Here is a 27,147-nt window from a genome sequence, read left to right on the forward strand (position 1 = left end):
CTCCTCCAATTCCCCGTCCCGGCGGAGTGCCAGAACGGAGTTTCTGGTCCCCGAGACGGAGTTTCACGATGTGGCGGCGTTCTGGAGGGTTTCTGGCGACTTCGACTTCTTTTTCGCGTTTTTTAGATCGAACCCTTTAAGTAGTCCAGAGGAGGGCGTCGGAGGCCAGCCGAGGGGGCCACACACTAGGGCGGCGCCCCCCCCCCCTGGGCCACGCCGGCCTGGTGTGTGGGGCCCTCGGGCCTCCACCTGGCTTGCCCTTCTGGCTCCGTGAGTCTTCTGATAAAATAGCCCCTTTAGTATAAATTTCGAGGATTTTCCCGAAAGTTGAATTTCTGCACAAAAACAAGACACCAGAGCAATTCTGCTGAAAACAGCGTTAGTCCGTGTTAGTTGTATCCAAAATACACAAATTAGAGGCAAAACAATAGCAAAAGTGTTCGGGAAAGTAGATACGTTTTGGACGTATCACTAATCCATTCTTCCTCCTTTTGTTCATCACTCTCCTCTTCTTTTTCATCCAATGAGCTTTCAGGTTCATCAATTTCCTCCTCTTTTTCATCCAATGAGCTTTCAGGTTCATCAATTTCTTCTTCCACAGGTTCGTGCAAATTGTGTGCATTCTTGTGCATTAATGAGTCTCTCTTTATAATCAATAATATAAGGATTATCACTGTAACTTTCTATGCAAAAATTAAGAATAGAAGAGGCATAATCTTTAAGGTCCTTACAAACAACACAAGATTCATAATTTTTAGCCATGAAGGATTCGATCTCAGAGGCTCCCATAAATAAAACAAATTGTTCTACCTCTTCGAACCCAAGATGAATATAGTTATTCCAATTGTAGTTCTTAATTAAAGCTTCCTCACTAAAGCCACATTGGAATTTCAGATGTTTAGTATCCTCTTTAGAGCAACAATTTATATCATGGCGTTTAAGCAAGATTTTAGCAATTGAATTCAGTTTTTCTATCACAGCACTCATGACTTTACCCGTTCTTGATTCTCTATAATTATTATATAATTCAATAAGCTCCAACATGGTTATGCGTTCTTCCATAACAACAGTTTTTTAATTTTTAGGTTTTTCAAATTTTATGGATTTTTGGGTATATGAGAAAAATAAAACAAGACAAAAAGAAACTAGACAAAAGTAAACTAAGCAAAATAATACTAGACAGAAATAAACTAAGAACAAATAAACTAAACAAAAGTAAACTAAGCAAAACAAAATAAAACAAAATAAAAACAGAGCGAGAGGTAGAGTGTACTCCCCAGGTGAACTTATGAGTAGAGCTATGCCTCCTCGGCAACGGCGCCAGAAAATAGTCTTGATAACCCACAATTATAGGGGATCGCAACAGTCTTCGAGAGAAGTAAAACCCAAATTTATTGATTCGACACAAGGGGAGGTAAAGAATACTTATAAGCCTTAACAACTGAGTTGTCAATTCAACTGCACCTGGAAAAGCACTAGTAACAGGGGTGATGTAAAAGTAGCAGTAATATGAGAGCAATAGTAACAGTAACACAGCAGCGGTAACAGTAACACAGAGGCCGGCACCAGAAAATAGTTGATACTACTTCCAATGTCATATAGGAACGAGTATATGATGATGAGAGATGGACCGGGGTTCCCAGCGATCTACACTAGTGGTAACTCTCCAATAACAAGTGACAAGTGTTGGGTGAACAAATTATAGTTGGGCAATTGATAGGATTGAAAGCATTAAGACAGAACATCAAGATTATTAATCATGTAGGCATGTTTTCCATATATAGTCGTACGTGCTCGCAATGAGAAACTTGCACAACATCTTTTGTCCTACCAGCCGGTGGCAGCCAGGCCTCAAGGGAATCTACTGGCTATTAAGGTACTCCTTTTAATAGAGCACCGGAGCAAAGCATTAACACTTGGTGAAAACATGTGATCCTCATATCACAGCCTTCCCCTCCGGTTGTCCCAATTTCTGTCACTTTGGGGCCTCGGGTTCCGGACAGCAATATGTGCAAACAACTTGTAGATACAATCTAAGCAATAATTATAGAGCTTAAATCTAAGATCATGCCACTTGGGCCCTAGTGACAAGCATTAAGCATAACAAGATTGCAGCAACAATAACTTCACAAACTTTATAGATAGACTAATCATAATGTATCATCCATCGGATCCCAACAAACACAACACCAATTACATCAGATGAATCTCAATCATGTAAGGCAGCTCATGAGATCATTGTATTGAAGTACATGGGAGAGAGAGTACCAACTAGCTACTGCTAGAACCTGCAGTCCATGGGGGAACTACTCACGGAGCATGATGGACGCGGTGGCGTCGATGGAGATGGCTTCCGGGGGCACTTCCCCGTCCCGGCAGGGTGCCGGAACAGAGACTTCTGTCCCCCGAATTGGAGTTTCGCGATGGCGGCGGCGCCCCTGGAGTCTTTCTGGAGTTTCGTCAATTGGTATCGCGTTTTTAGGTCGAAAGGGGTCTTATAGGCGAAGAGGCGGCGCAGGAGGGCGCCTGGGGCCTCCTCACCATAGGCTGGCGCGGCCAGGCCTGGGCCCGCGCTGCCTTATGGTGTGGGCCCCCTGCTGCCCGCCTCCGACTTTCCTTCGGTGTTCTGGAATCTTCCGGGAAAAATAAGATATTGGGTCTTTGTTTCGTCGAATTCCGAGAATATTGCCCGAGCAGCCTTTCTGGAACCAAAAACAACAGAAAACAGGAACTGGCACTGTGGCATCTTGTTAATAGGTTAGTTCCGGAAAACGCATAAAAACATTATAAAGTGCGAGCAAAACATGTAGGTATTGTCATAAAACAAGCATGGAACATCAGAAATTATAGATACGTTGGAGACGTATCATGGTCCTCTTGTGGAGCTAGTCTCTTCAAGAGGTCACGGCCTAGGACTAATGGAATTTGCTTCTTTGTGTAGAGATTGTGTTTTGTAGGAATTATGTTGAAAGAAATGAACCATGATGAAGTTTCTCAAACAATTTCAATACAAATTCTATGACATAATCCTTGCAAGAAGAAGCAACAATGGAACGGAGTTGTGCTCAAGATCTTGGATATCTTCATTGGCAATAAAGGAATCCACTTTGCTCCTAGCCATACTCTTACCCTAACCTCATAGGGTTGCCGGAAGTGAGAGACGAACCTAAGAAGACACTCAAACATGATGATGGAATATGAGTCTATTGTGTGGTTTGTGGTATTGAGTGATGAGACATCTCGATGGATATGATAGTTATTTGAAGGAGGCGAAGTGCTTCTTGTGAGAAAGGAGATGCAATTCCCCCGATTACCATAGGAAGGATGAGTGTTGGCATTCGCCGATCTCAAAAGCTACCTTCTATGAGTATCGGGGAAGGACGAAGTTCCACCTATGTGGAGCCATCTACACCACAAGGCCAAGTCTTTTCCATTGGACAACCAAGTGCTAGGTCACCTCTTCCACAACCTCAAGTTCGGCATCAACAACAATGAGGTCAAGGCGAGGACCCAAATCATGATGAAGATCAAGGAACTTCACAAGAACCTATCCTTTTGATCTATTCTCGCCGGGGTGCTAAAGCGTCAAGACTCTTTCATAATTCAAGCAAAGTACAAGACATACTCAAGAGCAATATATGATGGGGTCCAACGGTATAGCAATCCCAAGTATCAATTCTTCCCAAATGTGCCCGACAAGACAATGGACTCACTCTCTATCGATAATCATCAAGGTTTGCCTCTCTACCTTTGTGCTTCTCATCCGGACATTGTGTCATAGGTGGATACTCATACCACTCTTGTGCCATATGTGTAACAACCCAACTTTTGCAACCTTGATTAGTTGTCCTTATTTCAAAATTCAGGGGGAACAAAAACTTTTTCTTTAGACTAATTAAGACGAATTGCCTTGATCTGTCTGTTAAGATGAATTTCTTTGATCTGTTGGTAGATGTATTATCTTGTTTTGCTTGTTGAGTTTTGTCTTGAGTTACCTCAAAGAACAACACCTCTAGTGGTTAAACAAGCAACTCACCAAATAAAACACATGTGTGGCTTAGGAAGAATTATTTTCCTTCTTACTACATCAAACCTCTCTCCTGATGACAACATGAGTGTGCCATCTTGATTTTTCTCTTTGTTGTACAAGATAGCTCAATCATCCTTAATTCAAAACTTGGGATCGTCTACCCCTAGTTACATCCCTCTCTTATACCCACTCATCCTTGTTGGTTTTGAGGCCATGACGACCATCTGTGTCGACAGGCTTAAAATGTCCAGACTTTGGCAATTGATCTCATCTGTGCAATACCCTCTTCAACCTCCATGTCTTGCATGTCTCAGACTATCCTTGCAACTCATATATTCAACTTGATCTGGTATCCTATCCAATGTTTCAGCACCAGATCACTTCTTCCTCTTTTACCTCTTGTTTTTTTCATCCAAGTTATCTTCACAAAACCAAGAGTGGGAATGATGGATACATTTTGTAGCCACCATCTACCCTTGAGAACACTCCTCCCTAAATTAGTTTCCCTCCTCAAAAATCCTAATGTTTTCCTTCTCTGGTTTTGATCACAAAACTACTTCTAGTTTTATTAAAACTTTTCAAGATATTTCTTCAAAGAAAACAAAGAACTGAAATGGGTTTTCTTTCTCATCCCATTACTACCAAGTACTGATTTCTAAAACATTATTTTCTATCTTGCCTTCTTTTTAACAAAAGGCTTGTTTATGGTACCTACACCATTTCTTGTTTTCCTCTTGATTATTTTACATTTTAGAAAAACTCTACTTTACTTGAGAGAGTAAGTAGAATATTTTGAACTTCCATGTTCCAACTAGTTTCCTCTCAACATTTTCAAAATTCCATTCCACTTGAGTTCATTCTCAATTGTCCCTACACAATTGAGGTGTTCCATATACCTTTGAAATAAATCCTTCTCAAATGACAACTCTTGCATACCTTGTGTTCATCCACCACAACCCATTCCTCTATGGCATACCACCTTCACCACCACCACCTTCCTCTCACATTGACTTTCTTTGTCAACCTTGTTACAAGCTTGCCATGCTTATTATCCTACCACTCTTTCATATGAGGACTTGGCTCAAGAGATGAGCCGGCCACCCCCATGCAATATTGCATGAGGTCACATCATCCCTCTCTCTTTTTCATCTTGTGTTGAGTTGTTCAAGTCTAAAATCTTGTGGAGGTCATCTCCAAGATGGCATGCACATGAAACCTTGTACATCACCATCACCATTATCTTCTTGGCACAAAGCCATCATGCAACAAATACCATCATGGTATATTTTACCATCACAATCTTCCTCCCTCTCTATATCTCTCACATTGTTCACTTGTGTTTGGCAAGAATGGAGCCGGCCAAAATGTGTATGCATGGCAATTTCGGCCAGCCATGCCTCTCCATTTTTCTTCCTCTACAAGACTTGCCTCCCACCTAACCCAATCACTAAATGGACAGCCACCCACCTTAGCCAATCAAAAAAAGGAGGCAGCCACCATCCTCCCTCTATTTAAAGAGCTTGGCCGGCCACTCCCTCCTCCTTTGCCTCATTTTTTTTCACTTCCCACTCCTTTCTTCACTCCCACACACTCTCCTCCTCCCCTCCCCACGAAATATTGCTCCCCCAAGGCTTCATGGCCGGCCATGGCCATGGAAAGAGCTCCAAGATGAAGTCCCCTCCTCCCTCAAGCTCCTCCTCACCATGAGAGCCTCCCTCTCCTTCTTCTCCCCAACCCTAGATGGTTTTCTCTCCTCTTCTTCTTCCTCCCTTGCTAAGATTGGATCTTGATGCAGGTGCATGTTGGTCCAAGCATGGAGAAGCTTGAGCTATCCTCAGATCTGAAGTTCTTGAGCAAAGTTCGTCCAAATCCCTGCAGTAATTTCTGCTATCTTGCTGTTTCAGATTCTGGTACGAACTTGTAAAATCCACCAAATCTCGTGTGCAGATCCAAATCGAGTGATTCAAAGTTCCACAGATAGGTATTCAACAGATCTACAACCTGGCATTGGTCTCATCCTCAAATTCGCTACAGATTCTCCCTGGTAAATAAAGTTCTGGAAACATGCAGATTCACTGTTTGTTAGATTTGTTCCGTTTTACAAAACCTTTTTGAGCAAACTCAACTGCGGGTGAAAGCCCTCTTCAATACCTTCATTTTGGCGGTGGTTTCACTTCGATTGACCTCCCGAAGCTGAAATGGTTCACAGATCAAGATCTGGTCAGATCTGAATTTGTCGAATTAATCCAGGAGCTTGGAGACGAATTTTTGAATGAAACAAATTAGTTAAGAACCACCTTTTCAAAACCTTTCAGGTGCAACTAACCTCATATTTTTATGATTTATGTACGAATTTTGGTGAATTAAACTTGTTCTGTGTGTTCTGCAGACATGGCTGTTAGCTTTTAAATCACCAAAAATCCATTTTTGAACCGAATTGAGTGATTCCAGTTCTGTAGGACTACGGAATGTTTTCTTAATCATCTCAAACAATTTTTAAACCTTTATCTGTTCTGTAACTCTAGAGGTAAAGCAAATGGTATAGACATGCAGTAATCTTGTCAATCCATTTGTGAGAGTTTCAGAAATAATTTTAACCCAAATCCAATTGTGTATGCCTCTCTGTTTAAATACCTTTCAAATGCCAGTGGTCCCATATTTTTAGGATTTTTCTACGATTTATGGCTTACAGATCTTGTTTTCTGTACAGTCAGATTCAAACAAATTCCTAAATTTGTAGGTTTAATATTTTTGAGTGAATCCAATTGGGTTAGTCTTGTATTAGTACTGGCCATCTAGGAAAAATAGTGTTAGTCTCTGTTCATGCATTTTCGCTACTGTTAGTAAGGTATATGTGTGACATGCATTGTTGGATCAAAACTTGTTGGGTTTATTTAAAAACCTTGACCAACTCTTTTATTTAGAACTGGGCAACCTTTGTTTTATGCTTGCAAAACAAAACCTCTACAACTCAAATTTAGCCCTATTGTTTTGCTTAAGTTTTCAAATGATGTGGAATGTGGTTTGCTTCCTATTTTGGATGTTGTGTTATGTGAGCAAACTAAGTTAGGAAAACTATTTTCTACTTTTCCAAAAATGTTTGAAAATGTTTTGTGAATGTATTTGATGTCAAACTAATGCTCTTGTCCTCTTTATGATGTTATCTACCAGGGGATACTTAGTTGTGCCATGGTGATACCTAGAGAGGCAATTGTTAAGTCGTGGCACTCTCATACCTTTACTAGGTAAATAAACGGGGTTTTCTTTTAGTTGCTTTGTAGTATCTATAAGTTTTTTGTATGTTAGCCCTTAGTAAAGTGGTTAGCTATTGATTGTTGAATGTTGCATGCTTGTTATGTTTGGAGCAATGTGATTGATTGTGTTCCTTTTATATTTTCCGGCGATAGATGCGAACAATCTCGGAGGAGAAGAAGAAGAAGTGGAATCGGACAAGGATTTTATTTGTACTGTGGGAATTCTTATTTGATGGAGTTGAAGAAGTCCAGGGACAAATAAGCCAAGGCAAGCCATCTTTTGATCTCTGATATGATGTCTCTTTGGATGTCATCTTGTGCTATCAATAGCATCTTGGTTCTATGTGTGATGATCTCCATATTGTTGTCATCTATGCTTGGATGCAAGCATGGTACCTCTAGTAGTTTTATCTTGTCAAGGTCTTGGTAATTGGTTGGGTGTATGGTATCATGGCCATTGCTATCCAACTTGTTTTCTATATTTCGCTTGAATATGTTCCACCTCGGGACAAGATTCATACTACATCCCTTCTAGTGTAGATGTATCAATACCATGTTTTTGGTGTATTCTCAAATTGTGATGAGTATGCCTGAGTCCCTTAATGGTGTTGGTGTTGGTCAATTCTCATCCCTATCTATTGATTGGGTTAGATAGCACCACAAATCTGAAAGTATATTTTCCTCTTGTGTTGTCATAATACATGCTTAGCTCAAGCAAGTATGATCCACTCCAATACCTCTTTTTCATACCCTCAATGGCGTGATGACCCTCATCTCGGCCATAGTGTTGTATTAGTTCAACTCATGAAACTTTAGGTTGGGAACCCCTCAAGGTTTACCTTGTTGTAAATGTTTATGAAAACCTTGGGTGAGGCAATCTTACCCAAGCGTATGGTTTATGAAAGGAAAGGATCTTGACAAAGATGGTTGGAAAGAGGAAAGTGTGTGTGACTTGGGTTTTTGAGAAAAACGACACATGGTTCTTTGTATTCGCCCGGAACAATTAACCCGCGCAACCACACTACTCCAACGTGGGCACGGGGCTTAGCTTGACGTTTGTTCTTCTTAGCATGAGGCACCGCACAACTATACAAGGGTACAGTTACCCCCGAGTCCGGGTTGTCGTAGTTGGAGACAATCGTATAACGGGAGGCCTTCGGGGCTGACCCGTCCGGAAGACACTATGGGTCTCCTGGCTTGGCGGTGGAGCCACGCTCAAGAGGAGGTGAGCTGCCACGGTGCCGGGGAGGTACATACTCCATAGGGTAGGACCTCATGCTAAGTTGAATGGGCGAAAGGCTTCGACTGATTATCCGAGACCCGCATACTTTCGTATGGAGAACCGGGGATGATCCCGGCGGATTTATCAGATCTTGTGGGGAAAGTGCGCACACTCTGCAGAGTTAAAACTATTCGAATAGCCGCGTCCGCGGTCATGGACGGTTGGGATGGCCGTTACAGAGCTGTGTCGAGTTTTGGTTTAGAAAATGATTTCCAAAGGAAATGTGTGTGTTGGATGTACCGGAAGGGTACAGAAAGGCTGGTGCCGACCATATGGAGATGGTCGAGGAAAATGAAACAAAATTGGGTGACCCTTCCTAGTGTTTCATGTAGAGGGACTCTTCTTCAATAAAGATATAGAGATGTCATAGTTTATCTTTTGAAGTATCTTCTTCAACAAAGATATAGAGATGTCATAGGACTTCCCTAGTATCCCCATCAATTGAGATGGCGGTATGCTACCTCTTCTTTAACCAAGGTATAGAGATGTCATAGGACTCCCTTAGTGTCCCCATCACTCGAGATGCCGGGATGCTGTATCCACAAGAGAAACTATTTCTCTTCCACATGCTACATCCACGAGAGAAACTATTTTTCCTCTCTTGTCTTCTCTAGTTAGAATTTTTATCACCTTCTTGATGGTTTGCGAGTACAATTCCAAATGTACTCACGGCTTTGTCCCTGGCTATTTACTTGGCCAGACTTGAAGGAGTTCGACAGATGAAGAAGGAGTTGGCGACGTCTATGCGAGCTAGGAACGTCTTCCCAGTCAGTTGCCTGTAGGGTTATGGCAGATGACTTGGGTACTGCGCTGCTGAAGTGATGATGCTACTCTGATGTTTAGTTAGGCCCTTCGAGGCTATTATGTAAGTATTGGTCATATGACCATGTTGTAATTTTCTTATTCCGCTTTGTAATGGATGGTGTAATTTGATATCAGTTCGGTTATGTGTTCACGGCGCACTGATCATGGGATCGTGAACTGTATACATAACAGGGAATTTCGGACAGCTAGTCCGGGGTCACCACAGAGCTGGTATCAGAGCCATCCTGACTGTAGGAGACCTTAGTTAGCATGGACGTTAGTTAGGAAAACAAGTACTTGGGAAAAACTATTTACGAAACAAATTCTTTCTTTAGTCGGAAGCATAGCTTCTACTCCTCTTATTTATTCAAAGCTTCTAAATTCTTATCTCTCCGCTTTAAAAAAAGGGTTTGAAAATTCTTACTCTATTGTCTCATCCAATTCAAACCTACATATTAACCGATGTCCCCAACTCAGACCGGAGACTCGCACTCGAAGATGGATCAATCCCTCAGGAAGACTCTTGAAATGTCCAACAGCAGCTGTTGAAGATTGGAGGCCGACTTAGTGTGCAGATAAAAGAATAATAAGATCATGTCTTTGGTTATCACCAAAGTCTGTCAAGGAGCTGACCCTGTTCCTCCGTGGACATGCACTTTTTGCAGTCGTCAGGGATCAAGTCCTCAGTTTCTTGACTAGTAATTTTTAGGCCAGCCACCAGAAGTTGCCAACTTCGGGGGCACCTCAATAGCTACCTCTTCAAAGACCTCATGTTTCCGGGATGTCGAGACTAGAAGTTCTACACAGTTTCCGCCTCCACTTCGACATCAACGGCTCAACACCCGGCCCCTTCACCACCAACTGCTACAATGATCCAAGTTGAAGCTGATGCTGACAATATGAAGACGGCAACATATGTGACCAGCCCCCAAACCTATAGGATGGATAGGGCAAACTCAATCTCTTTGATTGAGCTACCCCCGCGCATTAGGAATTTCTGGGTACTTAGAGTACCATGTCTGGTTTGATGATTGCTTGTATTTCCCTCGTGTGCTGCCTTGAGTGTTTGTATCTGTTTGTTGTGTGTATGTTTGTCTTGCTATTTAGGTCTAAAAACATTCTGAGTGTGATAACCCAGCGTAGGAAGCCTCTCTAAGATGTTTTCACCCTCATCTACCTTGCCGTTAAAATGCTAACTGCTAGTTTTCTGAGAAGTTAGCCTTGTTAACAGTTGTTTTCAACCGTCGGAGAAACTAACCCAGACCCCTATCCACACCGACTACTTTCAAGATCAGCTGGAGCATCTCTACTACGCCAAGAAAGCAGAAGCCCCTACCTTCAAGAGTGACTGCACCTCTGCGAGAAGACATACTAATTTGGACTAACCTTGGAGCATAACCGCACTAACCTCGAGCATATCTTCTTGAAACCACCCTCTAACACGTCGTCTAACAAGCTGAGGGAACAATAGCATCAAAGCCAAGCTGCATCACCTGGTTCATCCGCTCCTCATCAAGTGAAGCTCCTGAAGATACCTCAAGACTCAAGATTACGTGTAGTTTAACCGCACACTTCTCAACTGGTACAAGTCAGCACCAACTCTCAAGCTCAAGATTGTCTCCGACGACCTTCGTTGCTACTTCATATGGACACAACCAGGCGCTTCATCGACTTACTAACTTACCGCACGTTATAAGGTTTAGTAAACACCGTGAGTGCCTTTTGAAGCCGTGGTCTACATTTCTCCCCCGAAGATTCTTCAACTAAATACGGAAGATCGACAACTTCTTCAGAAGCCCCAGACAGAACTACAAGGCAGAAGCTCTGAGTTTTTCCGAGAACCCGGTGAAAAATCTTAAGGGTGGAAGACTTCGTCTTCCACTATAAATTGGAGCTAACCCTAACATTTTTAACCTTTCTAAAAACGCCGTCGAGAACTTGGGATGCATTTACTGCCCTTGAAGTCGTGGACTACACAACGTCCTCTGAAGATGTTCGACTCAAGACGAGAGATCAATGACTTCTCCAAAAAGCGCCGACAAGACCCGTGGCCGAAGCTTAGAGTTTTTAAACCTCCCCGGTGAACAATTTTAAGGGTGGAAGACTTCCCCGGTAACCTTTCTAAAAAGTTTTCAACCCTGCTCAAGTACCGTTGGGTGCACTAACCCTCCCACAGTCTTGAACCTCTGCTAGGATCATGAAGAAGCTACAGATCCAACACCTGCATGGAGTAGTCAACCCTTCACGAAGCTTTCCCTCGGAAGAAATCTAACATGTCTCTCAGAAGCCGAAGTTGCGACCCTCTCAACAACGGCACGCCGACAGAAAAATGGAGTCTAACTTTCGTTAAGCTTTACAACCCCTCCAGTTCTACGCTCAGTAATCTCGGGACGAGATTATTTTAAGGGTGGAAGATCTGTAACACCCCAACTTTTGCAACCTTGATTAGTTGTCCTTATTTCAAAAATCAGGGGGAACAAAAACTTTTTCTTTAGACTAATTAAGACGAATTGCCTTGATCTGTCTGTTAAGATGAATTTCTTTGATCTGTTGGTAGATGTATTATCTTGTTTTGCTTGTTGAGTTTTGTCTTGAGTTACCTCAAAGAACAACACCTCTAGTGGTTAAACAAGCAACTCACCAAATAAAACACATGTGTGGCTTAGGAAGAATTATTTTCCTTCTTACTACATCAAACCTCTCTCCTGATGACAACATGAGTGTGCCATCTTGATTTTTCTCTTTGTTGTACAAGATAGCTCAATCATCCTTAATTCAAAACTTGGGATCGTCTACCCCTAGTTACATCCCTCTCTTATACCCACTCATCCTTGTTGGTTTTGAGGCCATGACGACCATCTGTGTCGACAGGCTTAAAATGTCCAGACTTTGGCAATTGATCTCATCTGTGCAATACCCTCTTCAACCTCCATGTCTTGCATGTCTCAGACTATCCTTGCAACTCATATATTCAACTTGATCTGGTATCCTATCCAATGTTTCAGCACCAGATCACTTCTTCCTCTTTTACCTCTTGTTTTTTTCATCCAAGTTATCTTCACAAAACCAAGAGTGGGAATGATGGATACATTTTGTAGCCACCATCTACCCTTGAGAACACTCCTCCCTAAATTAGTTTCCCTCCTCAAAAATCCTAATGTTTTCCTTCTCTGGTTTTGATCACAAAACTACTTCTAGTTTTATTAAAACTTTTCAAGATATTTCTTCAAAGAAAACAAAGAACTGAAATGGGTTTTCTTTCTCATCCCATTACTACCAAGTACTGATTTCTAAAACATTATTTTCTATCTTGCCTTCTTTTTAACAAAAGGCTTGTTTATGGTACCTACACCATTTCTTGTTTTCCTCTTGATTATTTTACATTTTAGAAAAACTCTACTTTACTTGAGAGAGTAAGTAGAATATTTTGAACTTCCATGTTCCAACTAGTTTCCTCTCAACATTTTCAAAATTCCATTCCACTTGAGTTCATTCTCAATTGTCCCTACACAATTGAGGTGTTCCATATACCTTTGAAATAAATCCTTCTCAAATGACAACTCTTGCACACCTTGTGTTCATCTACCACAACCCATTCCTCTATGGCATACCACCTTCACCACCACCACCTTCCTCTCACATTGACTTTCTTTGTCAACCTTGTTACAAGCTTGCCATGCTTATTATCCTACCACTCTTTCATATGAGGACTTGGCTCAAGAGATGAGCCGGCCACCCCCATGCAATATTGCATGAGGTCACATCATCCCTCTCTCTTTTTCATCTTGTGTTGAGTTGTTCAAGTCTAAAACCCTGTCGAGGTCATCTCCAAGATGGCATGCACATGAAACCTTGTACATCATGTCAACACCCGGATTTTTAAGTCCAGATGCCTATTATGCCATTCCTCGCAATCCCAGGAATATTGTTTTTGCGAAACATAATAGATTGATATCACAACACATCATTCATTACAACACATAATCGTCTTACAAATAAAGGATCACATGATCCAGTCTCATTACAATAATAGAAGTTCTATTTATTCATTACATAACACATAGCGGAAGCGAAAGTAGCGTAGTAGTAGTCCATCTATTCCACAGGCAACTGTTGACGTCAGGAGTGATCCTAGTTGTCGTAGACGTCCTGCTGTCCTTCTTCCGGGTTCTGGTACTCCTCTTCATAGTCTGGCCATTTGAATAGCCAGGGACACAGCCATGAGTACTTTAAAGTACTCGCAAACTAATACTAAGGTAAAATACTATCAACTATAGTAAGGGGGTTCTAAGCTCTAGTTTCATTTGCATAAAGCCAGTTTTATTTCGTAAACACTTTAATAATCAAAAAACTTCATTTGCTCAACTAACTCAAGTGGGAACATTAGTGTCATTCCCACAACTCAGTTGTGATTCAAAGTCAAAGTCACCTTTCAATTCAAATCACAAGTCACCATTCATATTTTTAGAAAAGTTCTGATGACGGAACAGTATGGCCTTTCCAACTGTCCATAACCGAGGACGCGGCTATTCGAATAGGTTTAACTCTGCAGAGGTTGTACACTTGTGCCACAACAATTGCAATAGTTCGTCAGGGGTAACTGGCCCTGATTTATCGTACGCAGTACGCGAACTACCAATCCTAACCTTTCATTTACATACTCTAGTATAGGCACCTCTCCCCATGAGCTTGGCCTCCCAGTGAAGACACGCGGTCAGCCTGGGAACTGCACAGGGCTTGGGCCGGACATTCACCTCATTTCACGTCATTTCACATCACTTCACCAGTACGGAGGCAGCCTCGGCATAACCCCTATGATGCTTGTTCAGAGGGAACCCATACTAGAATACATAAGTTTCCAGCTAAGCCTTACCCAGATTCAGGTATTGTGGGGGTACTTGTAAAATTGGAATGGTATCGCATCCGAACCCAACCATCAGTGTTTTTTTGTAAAATTCACCAAGTCATTCACCAGTCACATTCACCTTCAAAATCTCTCAATAGAATGACTCATCATTCCAAGGTTTTCAAAGTCATTTCAATTCACAAGTTCCCAATTAGAGTAGTCACTTCTAATATTGAGCACTAGCCACTAGTTATGAGGGGTGCTAAGTATCTTGGAGCTTGCTAGGCTAAGTGTGATTCTCTTGTACTACTCTATAATTCACCCAAGTGAATCATAATTCAAAAAGTAACTTTGATAAATAAAATCAAGTAAAGCTTGTAAAGTAAAAACTTGGGATAGGTTCATAAAGTAAAATGTAATGGTGCCTTGCTCTTGTAGAGCTTTGCACTTGGCAAGAATATAAACTTGCAACCAAAATTGTTGCATTAGTCTAGCTTGCATTAGTAATAGCTTGCCATAATATAGCTTGCCATAGTATAGCTTGCCTTGATTGGTGATGTGATCAAAGTTTTCTTGCTCTTCCTCTTGGTAGAAGACCTCTTCCTCTTGATAGTCTCCGGTACTAGCGTCTATAAACGAATACGAGGATACAATCACCAAACAACACTTAAGTAGTCTTAATTTGCCTTAATGGCTCACACAATTGATCTAGCATCACTACTTAACATCTATTCACAAATTATTCTAGGGTTTCTTTATTTAACAATTAGGAAAATAATTTCCTCTCATTGAAAATTTAAATTAAGGTTTCTCTTTGGTTTGGAGAAATAATTTCCTCTCATTGAATTCTTCTTAAGATTTAATTTCTCTTATGAATAATATATGACCTAGGTTGACCAAAGTCACCTCTTCATACTTATCATTTGAGAAAATGATTTAAATGAGGTTCCATATCTCATGCAATTTAATACTAACATGGTAGTGATTTAATGCCACCAAATAACTCAATATGAGATTATATAGACCATGGTCACTACCTCATGTTGAATTACTTGAGAACAAGATTTAAATGAGAGGAATACCTCTCATATGATTTAACACATAGTTGTAACTAATTTAGTAAAAACTATTATTGAGGTGATGCAATATTCTCAAATAACCAGGGATGATCCCATGTTGACCAAGGTCAACACTTCACACTTAGTATTTGAGAGAAGGGTTTTAAATGAGATTCATCATCTCATGTGATTTAAATAACCATGGCAAATGTAAATACTATTTAGATTTAAAAATCTATAAGTGGGCAAGTATGAGCCTAAGCATTTAAAGGTCAACACATTACTTCATATCACTTGTGAGAATGATTTAAATGAGGTGCTACACCTCATTGGTTTAAATTCCTAAAATTTGAAATAGTTTAAATGGGCTAGTATTGACTACATAGCCAATATTTTGATTCTAGCCCATGATCATGTACAGAACCCATATCATATTTTTACATAATAAATTAGAGTTTGTTAAATGTGAATTATTGCAATTGGATTCATTTCCAAATTCAAATTGGTTGATTTTTAAGATTTATTTGAATGCAGAAAAGTATCTGTTTTGTTATTTTTGCTATTCAAAAACTACACAACATATGGGGTTGAATCCAGTGGGGTTAGTTAGAGCAAATCATAAGCTTTCTGAAAATATAAAATTGACTAAATTTGGTTTAGTAGATTTTAAACTATTCAAATTTGAATTCAGCATCAGCAGGGAGTTTGAATTAACAGAAATTTAGTTTTTGAATTATTGGGCTTGGCGGGAAATGTAAACGGGCCGAAACGAGCGAAAAGACTTGGGCCGGCCCAGCAGTGTGACTCGCACACGCGGGCTGCCTGACGATGCGGGCTCCACCCGTCAGTGAGTTAATTCACCGAAACGGTATCCACTCACTTGAGCCGTGCGATCAGACGCTGATCCGACGGTCGACCGTCGTCGTCATCGACGGGGGAGGAGAGCTCGCTGCGCCGGCGAGGTAGGGGGTCGGCGGCGCGATGGAGGTTCCCGTGGTGCTCTGCTGGGTGCTGGGCGTCGTTGTCGAGGACGAGGGAGCGACTGGTACCGTCGGCTAGGCTCGAGGTGGTCTAATTGGACGACAGCGAGGAGCTACTGTGGCGGCGGGTTCCGGTCAAATTCCGGTGAGAGGCAGGCTAATTGAGGAGGGGAAGGTGTTGAGGAGGATCAGAGGGAGGAGAGCAACTTGTTGGTTTGAAAGATTTGAGCGCGGGAGCTCTCCTTTTATAGGGGGTTGAGGTGCTGCGGGTGCCCGTGGAAGGTCGTCCATGGCGAGGCCGTTCCAGGGAGCGAAGGGGCAAGCTATGATGCGCGGCGTGTAGGCGACTGCTAGGCGGTGCTAGCGCGCTTGAAGGGACGGCCGATGATGGTCTGTGGCGTGCTAGCGACGGTGGCGTCCTCGCGGTACGGGCACGGCAGAGATTGATAATGGCGACGGCGACAAGGCTTGGGCGAGCTAGCGAGCATGTCCAGGGGGTAGCTGTAGTCGTGATGATCATTCGTGCCAAGTGGGAGAGGGAGAGGAGGACTAGAGCATCCAGGCGAGCGTGCGCTCTGCCGTGTCCAGGATGGGGTCGGGACGCGCTCACCGCGTGCCTGGCACGGTACTGGGCGTGCATGGGCGCGCCTGGTTCAGCCAATGTCGTGCTCGTTTCGATCCAGGGAGGGTACCGGCGTGCTCAGGGAGGTACGGTGATGCTCCAGGACAAGGTGAAAGAGAGAGGGGAGAGCCAGAGAGATGAGTGGCATGTGTGGCCGGCATGGTGCACGGTATGAACTTTTCTCTCCTTTTCTCCACTTTAATCGACCATGGCGAGGACGGGCCTTGATGCAGGGGTTGCAGGAGGGTGTAATGATCACCAGCTGAAAGGGGTTTAGGCCAAAATCCTCTGGATAATAGCATGTAACCAGAGGGGTAAAGAGGGGATCATGTTAAAAATCACACAAATGACCATCATCACATGTGAGATGGTTGAAGAAAAGTCAAATCCAGAGGGGTAAAGAGGGGATCATGTTAAAAATCACACAAATGACCATCATCACATGTGAGATGGTTTTGAGATTTCCTTTGCTTTGATTCTTGTTTCTTTGATGCAATTGTGTTTGTTTATCATATATAAGTATTCTACAAGCAATAGATCAAGCATTGGTGGCCTTGGTTGAAGATTTGCAATTTTGGCTAAGTGTATGTGAGTGAATTTTGGGGATTTTCTCCCTATTTGATTTCTCCCCATTTGAGTTGACTTTTGTTGACTCTAATGTGGTTCTTATTAGTTTAGAAACATTTTCCAACCATTGAAACCAATTCAAATGGTCTTGCTCAAAGATTTGCAAAAATGGCCATCACACATAAGAGGTGATGTGTCACTTTTCATTATTCTTGTAAATTGTTGACTTGCCTCACTTGGACATGGGTTAGGGTCAATTTAGGGTTATATTAGGTTGAGGGATGGTTTCACACCATTTGGTCAAGGTTTAAAGTCATAGAACAAGAATTGGGTATTATGGCTATGTGTCACATATGCCTCTATGCATATGTTGCATTTGATTTTAAATTTGACTTGGCTTGACCCAATTGGTGTTGTTGAGTGTTGAAATGGTATATGGAAGTGATCCAACCATTCACAACAAGTCCTAGGGTCAATCTTCTCAAATTCACAAATTTGCACTTTTGCTCTCATATGCCTCTATGGCATTTTTAGTTTCTTTTTATTTTCTTTGGAAACAACTTGGATTTGGTTTGATAAGCCTTAGGTAAGGTGTATGAAGGTTTTCCAAATCTCTAAACAAAATAGAAAATCTTAGGGTAAAGTTTTATAAATATAACCATAGGCACATATGCCTTTTTCTTATTTATTTTCCTTTTATTTTTTTTAACTAGGAGGGTGAAAAGAGGGGTGAGGTTTAGGGTTTTAGATCACTTCAAATACTAATAACAAGCAATCATGGCAATAACACAAGAATTAAGCAAGATCACTATGTATCATACTTAATTTGATAAAAGTTTTTGTTGGTTCCAAAATTTGGAACTAGTGAAATTCATTTGTTTTATTTTGAAATTCTTGGGATGTTACACATCACCATCACCATTATCTTCTTGGCACAAAGCCATCATGCAACAAATACCATCATGGTATATTTTACCATCACAATCTTCCTCCCTCTCTATATCTCTCACATTGTTCACTTGTGTTTGGCAAGAATGGAGCCGGCCAAAATGTGTATGCATGGCAATTTCGGCCAGCCATGCCTCTCCATTTTTCTTCCTCTACAAGACTTGCCTCCCACCTAACCCAATCACTAAATGGGCAGCCACCCACCTTAGCCAATCAAAAAAAGGAGGCAGCCACCATCCTCCCTCTATTTAAAGAGCTTGGCCGGCCACTCCCTCCTCCTTTGCCTCATTTCTTTTCACTACCCACTCCTTTCTTCACTCCCACACACTCTCCTCCTCCCCTCCCCACGAAATATTGCTCCCCCAAGGCTTCATGGCCGGCCATGGCCATGGAAAGAGCTCCAAGATGAAGTCCCCTCCTCCCTCAAGCTCCTCCTCACCATGAGAGCCTCCCTCTCCTTCTTCTCCCCAACCCTAGATGGTTTTCTCTCCTATTCTTCTTCCTCCCTTGCTAAGATTGGATCTTGATGCAGGTGCATGTTGGTCCAAGCATGGAGAAGCTTGAGCTATCCTCAGATCTGAAGTTCTTGAGCAAAGTTCGTCCAAATCCCTGCAGTAATTTCTGCTGTCTTGCTGTTTCAGATTCTGGTACGAACTTGTAAAATCCACCAAATCTCGTGTGCAGATCAAAATCGAGTGATTCAAAGTTCCGCGGATAGGTATTCAAAAGATCTATAACTTGGCGTTGGTCTCATCCTCAAATTCGCTACAGATTCTCCCTGGTAAATAAAGTTCTGGAAACATGCAGATTCACTGTTTGTTAGATTTGTTCCGTTTTACAAAACCTTTTTGAGCAAACTCAACTGCGGGTAAAAGCCCTCTTCAATACCTTCATTTTGGCGGTGGTTTCACTTCGATTGACCTCCCGAAGCTGAAATGGTTCACAGATCAAGATCTGGTCAGATCTGAATTTATCGAATTAAACCAGGAGCTTGGAGACGAATTTTTGAATGAAACAAATTAGGTAAGAACCACCTTTTCAAAACCTTTCAGGTGCAACTAACCTCATATTTTTATGATTTATGTACGAATTTTGGTGAATTAAACTTGTTCTGTGTGTTCTGCAGACATGGCTGTTAGCTTTTAAATCACCAAAAATCCATTTTTGAACCTAATTGAGTGATTCCAGTTCTGTAGGACTACGGAATGTTTTCTTAATCATCTCAAACAAGTTTTAAACCTTTATCTGTTCTGTAACTCTAGAGGTAAAGCAAATGGTATAGACATGCAGTAATCTTGTCAATCCATTTGTGAGAGTTTCAGAAATAATTTTAACCCAAATCCAATTGTGTATGCCTCTCTGTTTAAATACCTTTCAAATGCCAGTGGTCCCATATTTTTAGGATTTTTCTACGATTTATGGCTTACAGATCTTATTTTCTGTACAGTCAGATTCAAACAAATTCCTAAATTTGTAGGTTTAATATTTTTGAGTGAATCCAATTGGGTTAGTCTTGTATTAGTACTGGCCATCTAGGAAAAATAGTGTTAGTCTCTGTTCATGCATTTTCGTTACTATTAGTAAGGTATATGTGTGACATGCATTGTTGGACCAAAACTTGTTGGGTTTATTTAAAAACCTTGACCAACTCTTTTATTTAGAACTGGGCAACCTTTGTTTTATGCTTGCAAAACAAAACCTCTGCAACTCAACTTTAGCCCTATTGTTTTGCTTAAGTTTTCAAATGATGTGGAATGTGGTTTGCTTCCTATTTTGGATGTTGTGTTATGTGAGCAAACTAAGTTAGGAAAACTGTTTTCTACTTTTCCAAAAATGTTTGAAAATGTTTTGTGAATGTATTTGATGTCAAACTAATGCTCTTGTCCTCTTTATGATGTTATCTACCAGGGGATACTTAGTTGTGCCATGGTGATACCTAGAGAGGCAATTGTTAAGTCGTGGCACTCTCATACCTTTACTAGGTAAATAAATGGGGTTTTCTTTTAGTTGCTTTGTAGTATCTATAAGTCTTTTGTATGTTAGCCCTTAGTAAAGTGGTTAGCTATTGATTGTTGAATGTTGCATGCTTGTTATGTTTGGAGCAATGTGATTAATTGTGTTCCTTTTATATTTTCCGGCGATAGATGCGAACAATCTCGGAGGAGAAGAAGAAGAAGTGGAATCGGACAAGGATTTTATTTGTACTGTGGGAATTCTTATTTGATGGAGTTGAAGAAGTCCAGGGACAAATAAGCCAAGGCAAGCCATCTTTTGATCTCTGATATGATGTCTCTTTGGATGTCATCTTGTGCTATCAATAGCATCTTGGTTCTATGTGTGATGATCTCCATATTGTTGTCATCTATGCTTGGATGCAAGCATGGTACCTCTAGTAGTTTTATCTTGTCAAGGTCTTGGTAATTGGTTGGGTGTATGGTATCATGGCCATTGCTATCCAACTTGTTTTCTATATTTAGCTTGAATATGTTCCACCTCGGGACAAGATTCATACTACATCCCTTCTAGTGTAGATGTATCAATACCATGTTTTTGGTGTATTCTCAAATTGTGATGAGTATGCCTGATTCCCTTAATGGTGTTGGTGTTGGTCAATTCTCATCCCTATCTATTGATTGGGTTAGATAGCACCACAAATCTGAAAGTATATTTTCCTCTTGTGTTGTCATAATACATGCTTAGCTCAAGCAAGTATGATCCACTCCAATACCTCTTTTTCATACCCTCAATGGCGTGATGACCCTCATCTCGGCCATAGTGTTGTATTAGTTCAACTCATGAAACTTTAGGTTGGGAACCCCTCAAGGTTTACCTTGTTGTAAATGTTTATGAAAACCTTGGGTGAGGCAATCTTACCCAAGCGTATGGTTTATGAAAGGAAAGGATCTTGACAAAGATGGTTGGAAAGAGGAAAGTGTGTGTGACTTGGGTTTTTGAGAAAAACGACACATGGTTCTTTGTATTCACCCGGAACAATTAACCCGCGCAACCACACTACTCCAACGTGGGCACGGGGCTTAGCTTGACGTTTGTTCTTCTTAGCATGAGGCACCGCACAACTATACAAGGGTACAGTTACCCCCGAGTCTGGGTTGTCGTAGTTGGAGACAATCGTATAACGGGAGGCCTTCGGGGCTGACCCGTCTGGAACACACTATGGGTCTCCTGGCTTGGCGGTGGAGCCACACTCAAGAGGAGGTGAGCTGCCACGGTGCCGGGGAGGTACATACTCCATAGGGTAGGACCTCTTGCTAAGTTGAATGGGCGAAAGGCTTCGACTGATTATCCGAGACCCGCATACTTTCGTATGGTGAACCGGGGATGATCCCGGCGGATTTATCAGATCTTGTGGGGAAAGTGCGCACACTCTGCAGAGTTAAAACTATTCGAATAGCCGCGTCCGCGGTCATGGACGGTTGGGATGGCCGTTACAGAGCTGTGTCGAGTTTTGGTTTAGAAAATGATTTCCAAAGGAAATGTGTGTGTTGGATGTACCGGAAGGGTACAGAAAGGATGGTGCCGACCATATGGAGATGGTCGAGGAAAATGAAACAAAATTGGGTGACCCTTCCTAGTGTTTCATGTAGAGGGACTCTTCTTCAATAAAGATATAGAGATGTCGTAGTTTATCTTTTGAAGTATCTTCTTCAACAAAGATATAGAGATGTCATAGGACTTCCCTAGTATCCCCATCAATTGAGATGGCGGTATGCTACCTCTTCTTTAACCAAGGTATAGAGATGTCATAGGACTCCCTTAGTGTCCCCATCACTCGAGATGCCGGGATGCTATATCCACAAGAGAAACTATTTCTCTTCCACATGCTACATCCACGAGAGAAACTATTTTTCCTCTCTTGTCTTCTCTAGTTAGAATTTTTATCACCTTCTTGATGGTTTGCGAGTACAATTCCAAATGTACTCACGGCTTTGTCCCTGGCTATTTACTTGGCCAGACTTGAAGGAGTTCGACAGATGAAGAAGGAGTTGGCGACGTCTATGCGAGCTAGGAACGTCTTCCCAGTCAGTTGCCTGTAGGGTTATGGCAGATGACTTGGGTACTGCGCTGCTGAAGTGATGATGCTACTCTGATGTTTAGTTAGGCCCTTCGAGGCTATTATGTAAGTATTGGTCATATGACCATGTTGTAATTTTCTTATTCCGCTTTGTAATGGATGGTGTAATTTGATATCAGTTCGGTTATGTGTTCACGGCGCACTGATCATGGGATCGTGAACTGTATACATAACAGGGAATTTCGGACAGCTAGTCCGGGGTCACCACAATATGTCTAGATGTAAAGCACACATGAACATAGGGGGAGTGCGGTTTAAATTTATTGAGCTATCCCTCCCCCCATGATGCACAAAGAAACCCAAAGCATATGCTATTCGTCAATCAAGTGACTATGAGCTTCATGTTGAGTTGTAGTCGTGAGTCCTAGGTCTCTACGCGACCTCACACTACCAAACTCTTACACGGTGGCTTCGGCCACCAAACCTCCTCCTTGAGGAGTTTTTGTTCCTTTTTGTTTTCTTTTCTTTTCTCTTCTTGTTTTTGTTTTTCGTTTCTTCTTTTCTCTTTGTTTCTTCACGGGAGATTCACCCAAGCTTGGCTTTTCTTGCTTTGACTCTTGCAAGCTTGGTTGGGTAGTACCTTAACAGTTCCATCATCTAATCCTAATCCATCATCTATCTCTTGAGCCAACTCAGTCTAAAAGCACAAGTCTACACCAAAAATCTGAGTGTTTTTGAGTTTGGAGGACGGTACTGCCGCTTCTCAGGCCGGTACTACCGCTCTGGGGCAGTTATCAGACGAAACTGAACATTATCCCCAGAACGGTACTACCGCTCTAAGTACCGGGTCAGTACCGGTAAGCGATACTACCGCTTATACGAGCGGTACTACCGCTTGCATCTTTTGACTAGAGGTACCGGTTGGGGTCGGGTTTCACCCCAAATCACCACAATTCCCCTTCCACCTCAAGTCAACAGCTCCTCCAAGCTCAAGACCTCGAGGAGATCGGCCCTGATCTCCTTTTCCAGCCACCGCCAGCCAAATCTCCTCCGTGGAGAAGCTTCCCCACCTCCTTCTCCGCCATGTCCTCCGGTATGAACCCTAATTTCTCTCTCTAGGGTGTGTTGAACTCCCTAGATGCATAGGCTAGGGTTTGATGGAGTTGTATGGTGGAGAAGCTCTCTTGGAAGCTCTACATGTGCGGGGATACTAGCTAGCAACAATGTGTGACACTAGGATAGATTTTGCCATGACCTCAATGTCGATCTAGATGTGCTGAGCTTAAGCGGTAGTACCACCCATTCACGAGCGGTACTACCGGTCAAAGCGGCACTACCGGATTGAAATTGCGGTACTACCGCTCTGTCTAGAGTCACCAATGTTGCTTGTTAGTGTCCTCTTTGATCCTTAATTTCTCGGCTTGTGCACTTATCCCATATTCCCTCCCAAATCTTTGCTATTCACAGGAGCACCTAAGACCCGTGGTGGCAAGGTCAAGCCATCCTCTCGTCGTCATCGAGATGAAGAGCAAGAGGAGATCATACCGGCAAGGACCACCAAGCGACAGAGGGAAGCTGCAGCGGGGGCAAGGGGCCCTCAAAGATCAATGCTTGATATCAAAAAGGGCCAGTTCATGGAAGTGCAAGGGGCTAATCCTTATTTGCTGCCAAGAAATGCTCGTCAATGCCCCAATAACTATTTTCATCATGTCAATCAAGAGAGGATCTACAATGAGGTCTATGGGGCCAAAGAGTTCAAATGTTGCCCCCAATACTCCATCAGCATGGACAAGCTCAACTCCGACCTCGACTACTTTGGAGAAGCACTAGAGATATGTGATGAGCAAGGACTTATACCTCTGATGACCTTCTCTCATGATTTCTCCAAGGAGGTAATTTGCCCATTCTATGCCACGGTTGTCTTTCTTGAGGATGAAGGAGGCTATCGCACCTTAAAGTGGATGACAAGGGAGCATGTGATGGAGGCCTCATGGCAAGACTTTGCTAGAAGCATTGGTTATGAGCTCCCCGAAGACAACTCAAACACCTTCCGGATTCATATCCAAGCCAAGCCAATGGCCAAGGAGAAAATGGCCGATCTCTACATTCGAGGGAGGATGTTGTGTGGAAGCACCAAAGGCCTTCTACCTGTCTACGACATCATGAACCGCATCTACCGCAGCACCATCAACCCCAAGCATACCAACCATGATGAGGTGCATGGGTTCCTTGTGAATCTCCTTGTGCGCACACATGAGTTGAGGGGCCACGGAAAGCAACTGGACGTCATGGATTACATTTGGCATGAGATGTGTGATTGTGCATTCCTTCGCAAGCTTCCTCAGTACGCTCCTTACCTCATGAGGCTCATTTGTCTCAAGTGGGATCAAGAGGGCCGTGGAGATCTTCTTCAACAATGCCGCCCCAACGTCACTATCCACAAGGAGAAGAGTCCTCTTGTTAAGGACCATGACCTTCCAAGGATTGGCAAGGGAGCTCCCAAGGACAAGGATGAAGACGAAGCCGATAGCGAAGACTCCGACTATGTGCCCAACTCCGTCAAGACCAAGGGCCTCTTCGCCAAGCTCACCGCTCGCCTCAAGAAGTCCTTTTGCTTCAAGAGGGATCTTGAAGATAGGATGTATCAAGCTCATCACGACAACAAGAAGATCCGCCAACGCCAAAAGGCGATGATGAGGCACATGCAACTCCCTGTCTCCGAGGGCTCCGAGGACAACATCACTCCTCCCGGTGAGTGGAAGTCGAAGCTCGTTTGGTCAAGCTCCGAGGAATCCATCCCCGAGCCACCTCATGGCAAGGGCCTTGCCCAAGAAGAAGATGATGATGAAGGCGAGTATGAAGAGGAGGAGGATGTCGAGGATGAGGGTGATGAGAACGAGGATGACGATGACGAGGATGATGATGATGACGAGTGATTCCCTTGGGGCGTTAGTATGCTCCTTCTCCCTTTTTGGTGTCTCGATGCCAAAGGGGGAGAAGTTGATCTATTAGGACGGGAATTTGCATGGGGATGCCAAGGGCTTGGTGGCTTCGTTTTGGTTCTTTCGGCCTTGGCATCAAACCTTCCCCTAGTTATTCGGAACTTTATTCGTATGTGTGTTTGCTACTCTATTTGTGGATCTCCCGATCCCCCCGTTTGTATTAAGACTTAATCGTTCGTAGCTTAATGGTCTCCATTATTTATCCTTTGATTGGCTACATCATTCCTATGGAGGCTCTTATTATTATGAGTTTGGGTTTTCTCAAGGCAAAGGTATGAAAAGGTTCACCCAAACTCCCCTATATGCAAATATACTTGCCTCCATAGTGTACTTGTGCTACATGATCTTGACATATGTTCTTCTTAGCACTTGTGCTTGGTTTGTAGAATATAGGGGGAGTTTCTCTCTAGGATGTGTGTATTTGTATACCAATGCATATTCTAAATATGCACACATCTAGGGGGAGCTTCATCTACCTTTGCAAACCAAATACCATATCATAATATCCGATGAATTATTGCAAATTCGTGTGTTGTCATCAAACACCAAAAAGGGGGAGATTGTAAGAGCAAGATCCATATCCCGTGTTTTGTGTGTTTGATAACAACACTCGAACAATTCTAACCGTGCACAAAGTTTGTCATTGATAGGTTTGCAAGATGCACGGTACCCTCGCCGAACACATTATGATCAGAAGACCGAAGCGTAGTTCTTAGGCTTTCTGGTTTTGTGTGTGTGTCGCGAGGTAACATGGTAGGAGAGGAAAAGAGGAAAAAGCTGTTTTAGCCATAGCGGTACTACCGGTACCAGGAGCGGTGGTACCGCTACCCCTACTGGTACCGCCCGAGATACCGCTCTGAGTATTGCACACGAAAATGTCCCACAGAATAGGTTACGGTACCTTTACGGTACCTTGAGTGGTAGTACCGCTTGAGAGCGGTAGTACCGCCCACGGTACCGCTCAAGTACTGTAACGCGTTACGATCGTACCGCTGTGGTACCGCTTCGGTACCGCTTCGAGTCCAGTAAGGTTTGGACCCTGTTGCGGTACCTCGAGCGGTACCGCAAGCGGTAGTACCGCGATGTGTCCACGTGGACAAGTTCTGTGGGGATTCAAACTCAGAGCGGTAGTACCGCTTAGGCAAAAACAGCATCTAACGGTTGGATTTGGAGGGACCTATATATAGGCCCCTTCTTCTCCAGCCCGATCGAGCTCCTCTCTCTCTCCTCCATTGTTGCTGAGCTCAAAATTGAGGGGATCTCCTCATCCACCCAAACAATCTTGCTCATACTTTGAGGGGTGGTGGAGGAGACCCCGATCTATCATTCTACCGAGAGAAAGTTCGCCAATTCGTGGTATTCCTTAGTGGATCTTGGTGGTAGGGTTCCTTTGGTGGAGCATTGGAAGAGCTCCTTGGTGGAGCATTGGAAGAGTTCCTTTGGTGGAGCATTGGAAGGGTTCCTTGGTGGAGCATTGGAAGAGTTCCTTGGTGGGGCATTGGAAGAGTTCCTTTGGTGGAGCATTGGAAGGGTTCCTATTGTGGAGCATTGGAGATGTGCATCTATGGAAGCTAGCTTGGTGATGTATGATACGTCTCCGACGTATCGATAATTTCTTATGTTCCATGCCACATTATTGATGATATCTACATGTTTTATGCATACTTTATGTCATATTTATGCATTTTCTGGAACTAACCTATTAACAAGATGCCGAAGAG

The 27,147-nt window shown here is 42.7% G+C and overlaps 3 long non-coding RNA genes across 3 annotated transcripts; all 3 read left to right on the forward strand.

Annotated features, from left to right (window-relative positions):
- Window positions 1-5,585: 5,585 nt before the first annotated feature.
- On the forward strand, window positions 5,586-9,625 carry LOC127295281 (uncharacterized). The gene is made up of 5 exons (XR_011756651.1): window positions 5,586-5,888; window positions 5,978-6,074; window positions 7,202-7,275; window positions 7,438-7,552; window positions 9,267-9,625. It is a non-coding gene; the product is annotated as an uncharacterized lncRNA (long non-coding RNA).
- Window positions 9,626-18,698: 9,073 nt separating this feature from the next.
- On the forward strand, window positions 18,699-19,415 carry LOC127295283 (uncharacterized). The gene is made up of 3 exons (XR_007847653.2): window positions 18,699-18,986; window positions 19,076-19,172; window positions 19,338-19,415. It is a non-coding gene; the product is annotated as an uncharacterized lncRNA (long non-coding RNA).
- A 212-nt stretch (window positions 19,416-19,627) lies between these two features.
- On the forward strand, window positions 19,628-22,691 carry LOC139838794 (uncharacterized). The gene is made up of 3 exons (XR_011756652.1): window positions 19,628-20,373; window positions 20,536-20,650; window positions 22,365-22,691. It is a non-coding gene; the product is annotated as an uncharacterized lncRNA (long non-coding RNA).
- Window positions 22,692-27,147: the final 4,456 nt, after the last annotated feature.

This window comes from Lolium perenne, chromosome 4, assembly GCF_019359855.2.
Source record: "Lolium perenne isolate Kyuss_39 chromosome 4, Kyuss_2.0, whole genome shotgun sequence".
NCBI classification, from domain to species: domain Eukaryota; kingdom Viridiplantae; phylum Streptophyta; class Magnoliopsida; order Poales; family Poaceae; genus Lolium; species Lolium perenne.